The sequence below is a fragment of the Vigna umbellata genome, chromosome 5 (genome assembly GCF_029865625.1).
Source record: "Vigna umbellata cultivar VRB3 chromosome 5, Vumbellata_1.0, whole genome shotgun sequence".
NCBI classification, from domain to species: Eukaryota; Viridiplantae; Streptophyta; class Magnoliopsida; order Fabales; family Fabaceae; genus Vigna; species Vigna umbellata.
Window position 1 is genome coordinate 62,915,921 of NC_142169.1, and position 7,173 is coordinate 62,923,093.

The 7,173-nt window shown below is 36.5% G+C and overlaps 2 pseudogenes; both read right to left on the reverse strand.

Moving 5' to 3' along the window:
* Positions 1–159: 159 nt before the first annotated feature.
* On the reverse strand, positions 160–2,140 carry LOC124840459 (berberine bridge enzyme-like 21 pseudogene; annotated as a pseudogene).
* A 123-nt stretch (positions 2,141–2,263) lies between these two features.
* LOC124840455 (berberine bridge enzyme-like 21 pseudogene) lies at positions 2,264–4,369 on the reverse strand (annotated as a pseudogene).
* Positions 4,370–7,173: the final 2,804 nt, after the last annotated feature.

Sequence of the window (7,173 nt, forward strand, 5' to 3'; positions counted from 1 at the left end):
ACTATATTTTGTTATTTAAAATTCTTAATGAAATTCTTTATTAATAGCAATTCCTATGAAACCATTTATCAACATAAAACATTTTTTATTCGACATCAACTCGACTACTGCTACGACCAAACATCTGGAAAACTATAAGGTGAATGCATATTTCATCCATCTGTTTCACCGTATGGTTCCTTGCATCATAATTTAGGGATACTTTGTTCATTTCTGAAATAGTTTTCGGGGTCAACCTCAGTTTTAATCTTCACCAGTCTATAGAAGTTGTTATGGAAATACTTAATACCATAAACCTCTCCTTCGTGGTAGCTATTGTTATCATGATGATTGATACCAATGTCAAGGTCCCTGTAGTTCAGAAAAGCTCTCCTTGGATTTTTTGACACAAAGGGTGTCATATAACTATGTAACCTTCTAATCTGTGTTGTGAAGTTCTTGTCTGCAGCATATCCCGGTTCCTTCCAATTAACAGAATATTCAATTTTGAACAGATTTCCTGCTCGATGAGGAAATGCTGTAGCATCTGTTGAAATCTCACTCATTCTTCCACCATATGGGTTGAAAACAATACTTGTTTCTCCCAATTCAATCATCCTTTTCCATATCCATTCTAACTCATCTTTGGAAATTGGAGTCTTCACATAATCAGATTTTCTTCTGAGGAACTTTGCTGAGTTTAGCTTTCTGCTAAGTAGAGCATTTGGGTGGGTACCATTACGAAAACTAGCCCACCAAAGTGCAGACTCAATCCAACTCATTTCGATGCAATTATCTCTGTTTAGACTCAGAGTTGAAAATTCCTTGTCCAAAAGTGACACAAGCTCATCTGCTCCTCCGAGAAACAAAGTCAGAACCACAGCTCTAATAGTTTTGTGCCTCCCTCCAACGTCGGAATTCACAGGCTGCAACTCCAGTCTCATGAAAAGCCTTTCATCCGTGTGTGGTGCAACCTGTTGCCACTGGACAACAAGATCAGTGGCATTTTGGTCCAAAGTTTTCTCAACTCGAAAAACAGTAACAACTTCTGGCACAGGAACCAATTTAATAGTGTATGATAATATGACTCCAAAACTTGCTCCTCCACCTCCTCTAATGGCCCAGAATAGTTCTTCCCCCATGGACTCCTTGTTGAGAATCCTACCTTTGACATCAACAATCTGAGCATCAATGATGTGATCTATAGATAACCCATATTTTCTCATCATGTTGCCATACCCTCCTCCACTAAAATGACCACCAACGCCAACCGTGGGACACACCCCTGCAGGAAAGCCATGAACATCACTCTCCTCCCATATTCTATAATAAACTTCTCCAAGCGTGGCACCAGCTTGGACCACAGCAACTCCTTTTTCTACATCCACTGTGATGTTGCGGAGGTTGAACATGTCAAGCATGATGAAAGGTTCATCAGAGATGTATGAGAGACCCTCAAAGTCATGGCCACCGCTTCTCGTTTTAAGTTGAATATCGATGCTTTTGGCACAAATGACTGCTGTTTGGACATGATATTCTTGCAATGGTGTGACAATGATTAAGGGTTTTGGTGTAGAGCTGATGTTCAACCGGGCGTTACGAATGTATGCACGGAGAAGGGAAGCATATGATGCGTTGGTTTGAGCAAATACTATGTTAGAGACGTTGGGAGAGTGAATATTGTTTCTTAGACAATCAACAAAAGCTTCATATACTGAGTCTGTTGGGGAAGCACGCGAGGCGTGTGAAAACACAAGAACAATAACAAAAGGAAGCATAGAAGCCATGGAAATAACCAAAGGCCTTGGTTTTTCCATGGTGGTGGTTCATACTAAAGTGTAGGTGAAAGGAAATAGTAGAGGCTAAGTATGGTTGTATCGAAAGGGACAGAAAGTTATGATTTGGGAGGCCTTAGAACAAGGTATTAAATGGTTGAAAAGTTTTTTTGGCATCACTGTTTCATAATTTTTGACGATGAAATTTAGTAACTATACATTTCTGGAGGGACACTAGTGAGTGATGAAGATTCTTCTTTGAACTATTGTCGTTTGCTCAGCCGGCAAAACCAACTGGTTAAAATATTCCTCAACAAAAACTAAAAAACACAGGGAACCGAACGCTTATGTAGTGTAGTCTAAAATATATTACATGTTATTGGGAGATAATGAAGTCGTTTTCTCGTATATTTATACATGGAACTCAAAAATTACATGGACCAACTACTACAAAGAACTGTAAGATATAATAGAATGCCGCAGGAAATAGGAATTAGGCAAGGAGGCAAGATATCTAAGAGATAATCCTCAACTAGGAAACTTTATATACATTCTTTATTATTACATCTGAGGAATTTATTAGATATTCGATAAAAGATAGGATAAGGAAAAAAAGAATTTTAAAAATTGGGGTTAAAATCTAAGAAAGTTGAAAGATTATTGGAAGAAGAGCAGTGAGCCTTTAGAATCTAAGAAAGTTGAAAGATTATGCTTTGGAGGCACGTACCGGAATACTCTGCTCGTTCCTGAAAAAGTTTTCAGGATCAACCTTGGTCTTGACATCCACCAACCTATCAAAATTCTTACCAAAGAACTCGGTCCCATAAATCTTCCCTTCTTCAAAGCTATTCGGACCAAAGTTGTTGACCCCGATATCAAGGTCTCTATAATTCAAATAAGCACCTCTAGGATTACTAGACACATAAGGGGTCATCACACTATGCAACTTCTTAGCACCATTGGTGTTTTCCTGAGCCTTAGCAGGCGAAGGATCGTCCCAGCTCACAGAATACTGAACCTTGAAGAGGGTCCCCTTACGCCGAGGAAAAGGCGTCGCATCAGAAGAAATCTCAGCCATTTTCCCTCCGTAAGGGTTGAAAACAAGCCCTATGGTCTTCAACTCAATCATCGTCTCAAACATCGTCTCCAACCCTTCTTTTGGAATTGCTTTCTCCACAAAATCGGATTTTCTTTTCATAAAACTCGAAGAGTTCAGATTCCGATCCAGCAAGGTCTCAGGTTTGTCACCATTTTCCAAACTCTTACCATCGTTCCACCACAGAACAGACTCAATCCAACTGACCTCAGTACAATTCTCCTTCTTCAATCCAAGAAGCGGGAATTCCTTCCCCAAAATCGACACAACCTCATCAGCCCCTCCCAAAAACATGGCCACAATCGAAGCTTGGCCAGTCATCTTTCCCTTCTGAGCCTCCGAATTCGCTAACTGCAATAATACCCTCATGAAAAGCCTGTGGTCAGTGGTTGGCGCCACTTGCTGCCACTGCACCAAAAGGTCAGTGGCAGTCACTTTCGTTTCCATAGTCTTCTCAACGCGAAAAACGGTAACCTTTTCAGGTACGGGAACTAGCTTTATCGTAAACGACACTATCACACCAAAACTCCCTCCTCCACCTCCTTTGATAGCCCAGAAAAGATCCTCCCCCATGCTTTTTTTATCCAAAAGATTTCCTTTCGCATCAACAATTTTTGCGTCAATCAAATTGTCAACGGTCATACCGTATTTTCTCACCATGTTACCGTAACCTGCTCCGCTTATATGTCCGCCGGCGCCAACTGTGGGACACACTCCCGCAGGGAAGCCATGAACTTTACTCTTCTCCCAGATCCTGTAATAAACTTCTCCCAAAGTGGCTCCAGCTTGGACCACTGCAACCTCATTTTTTACGTCGACAGTGACTGCTCTAAGGTTGAACATGTCGACGATGATAAAGGGTTCCTTGGAGACGTAGGAGAGACCCTCGTAATCATGGCCACCGCTTCGCGTTCTGATTTGAAGTTTGGCTGTTTTGGCACAGATTACAGTGCCTTGCACTTGCAATTCTTTGAGAGGAGTGACTACAAGTACCGGCTTCGGCGTCTTTGTGGTCCTGTAACGCTCGTTCCGGGCTAAGTCATTAAGGACGGTGGTGAAGGAGGGGTTGTTTTGGGCAAAAACTATCTTGGACAGTTCCCCTGAAGCCATTTTTGTTTTCTCAGTGAGGCATTTAAGGAAACTGTCGTGGATTGCAGAGTCTGCAGCTTCTGCTACCGACAAAGTAAGGACAGTTAGAAGAAGAATAACAAAAGAAAGATAACCGAAACATGGTTTCAACGTTGCCATTGTCATCTATGTTTTTAGTGTCATGAACACAGATGCAAACCAATATATCTATAGAAACACAACAATAGAAAATAGAAAACAACAAAAATAGAAGGATAATTGGTGGAAATTATAATGTTCCTATTAGCCTCACAACTAGAACCAAAGTTTTCACATGCTTCTCTAATCCTTAATTGATTCTGTACCTCTGCTTGAAAGGCAAATAATAGAAACTACTCTAAGGAAACCTCACAAGACATAACATATCTAAACTATAATTGACATCTCTTCTCCTTCCGTGATCTGAACCGGACAGTGCTTAGGTATAAGCTACATTATCATCAATAATGCTGATCTTTTTTTAGATTTATGTTATTTCACTGCAACAATTTAAGATGATCTTCCTTTTAACATTCTATAATTTTAAATGTTTAAACTGATAAAATAAAATAAAAAATTATAAGATTAATAAAAAAAGAATATCCTAATATATAAAATATATCTAAAACAACTAAAAAAATGGAAAAGAAGAATAATCTTTAATATGATATTTTTTATTGGAGATACTTCAACATCCATCCTTTGTGAAAAAAAAAGTTTTTATAAAATAAAAATAGAGATATTATGATAAATCTCTCAATATGCAAACGTAGATATACAACACTACTTACATTTTCACATTATTCAATTGATATTTTATCCAAAAGTGTCACGTTAAAAAGCATTCCCGAAGTTATTCCACAAATCATATTTAAATAATAAAGTAACATTGATTTTTCTTTTAAGTAAATACTGAATTTAGCCTTTAAAAAATATATTAGTCACTAATCATCGATAGTTAATTTTTTTTTTCTCTCTCGTTAAGAGAAAATATCAAGTCAGACTTCATTATTTTAAATAAAATCTAATAAATATTTAAGGAGAAACACAAAATTCACTGGAAAAAATGCTTAAAAAATCATCATATCAAATCCTATCTTATTTGGTTTTTACGTCATCCATTCTAAGATTTCCGTCCTGCACATATTTGGGAATATATATATAAATTCAAGAATAATAAAAAATTAAAATATATCAGTTTCATATATTATAGGTTCTTATTTTTCTTTTTCTGACGGTCCAAACGTAATCTCCAATGTTTGTTTTAATAATTTTTTTATATCATGAATCCATTTTCGGGATTTGAATATAATAGTAATAGTTTATTCTCTTATGTTATGTTATGATGTGTTCGTTTGGAAGTGAAAAACTCTAGTGAAGATGGATTTGAGGTTAAAATCACGTTAGTATATATTTATATATTTGAAAGGGAGAAAAAGTGAGAATTTATGGACTGGTTTTTTAATCTCTCCTCAAGTAATTATGTATGAAAATATTTTTTTATTTTTAGTTTTGTTTTCTTATGTGCATGAAAATATATTTTTGAATTTCTCATTATGAGTTATGGCTTTTAATTCTGGTTGGAGATCAAATAAGGAAATGTATTCCCATACAAACTGGAACGGATTCTGGTCAATGCAAAGGAGGTTAGAATAAATTTCATTGAGGTTATAATTGATTATATGGATATGATGAAATAATTGGAATTGATTCCAACGTGTATGCGTGTAACAGATGTTTGTGTTGTAGATTGTAACACTGCTATATGTAAAGGGAAAAGAAGAAAACAAAAACAACGAGACTTCGCACTTCTGGTTGTAAAGTGTGAATTGTTAGTCTATCGAGAAGGAGGTTCATCGGAAAGACACAAACATCAATGATATCTGAACTTAATTATATAAGAGATTGACACCACTTTTTACCCAAAACCTTGAGGATGTTAATGGCTCTTTCACCTTTATTTATTGTTTTACTTTCTAATTTCTATTCAACGTGGGACTTAGACTCACATTTGGATTCCCAACCATCTCTCCCTCAAAGGTGAGTCCCTTCCACATAGATACACTCCCCATCGAGCGGAAACATTCCCAACCAACCACAATCACGAGTAACCATTTCTAACCGCCGTTCATCTTAACAGAATTCACTTACCTGCCCTTTGTCAGGAAGACTTTCGGTATAAGGATCATTATACTCGTTCGAGTCAGTCACCAAGACAAACCATCGGCTTTGATACTACTTTTGGGTCTATCGAGGAGGAGGTTCACCGAGGAGACACAAACACCAATAACATCTGAGCCTAACTATATAAGAGATTGACATCACTCTTTACCCAAAACCTTAAGGCAATGATGTGTGTGTGTTGAACCTCCCTACAAATGGTATCAGAATCCATGGTTTAAGTCTGGTGATCGGGCTCAAACGAGTACGTCCCTTCATGGTAAAGTGAAGCCTTGGCAGGTGGCTAGTGGCAGATAGTCAGATGTATCACGAGAGGTGGGGAGTAAGAGATACTCAGTATTGTGTGACCATAGATCGTGAAAGAGGACAAAAAGAAATGTTTGATGTTGATCATGGTGTACTCAAGGATAACAAAAACTTCTGTTGTAGGGGAGGTAGAAGAATCATAGTCCTTTATTTGAGAGAAGATGTCTCTCAAAGTGAAATAGAGCATTCTAAGGTCTTATTTGTCATGCAATAAAAAGTATTAAACATATTTTAAAAAAATTCTTTCTTTTTAATTATTATTATTAATTAATAACATAATTTTGAAAAGCTTTAAGGATAGATTCTAGATCCATTCTTATAAATTCAATAATCATATCTTATCTCAAAAAGCTGAGCTTCATATATATCCTGTTATATATTAATGAATTTTATAGTGAAGCTTGATCACCTTCCTAACAACAAAAGGGGGGTCCAAATTTACAAAAAAAAAAACAAAGAATTATTCACTTGTTTAATTACACACTTACTTGAATTTTGACCTTAGTGTCCGTATCCTATATATTTGGAATATACTCATGAATATAAAAAAACAAAATTAGCTGTCAACCATACAGATTCAATCGTAAAAACAGTATTCTATGAGAAGAATTATATTATTTTATCGAAATTTTCTTTTCACTAATAACTCTAGAACAACATATGTCTTCGTCATAAGGAGTATCAACTAAATTCATATTCATTCTTATGTATTAATTAGGCATTAATTAA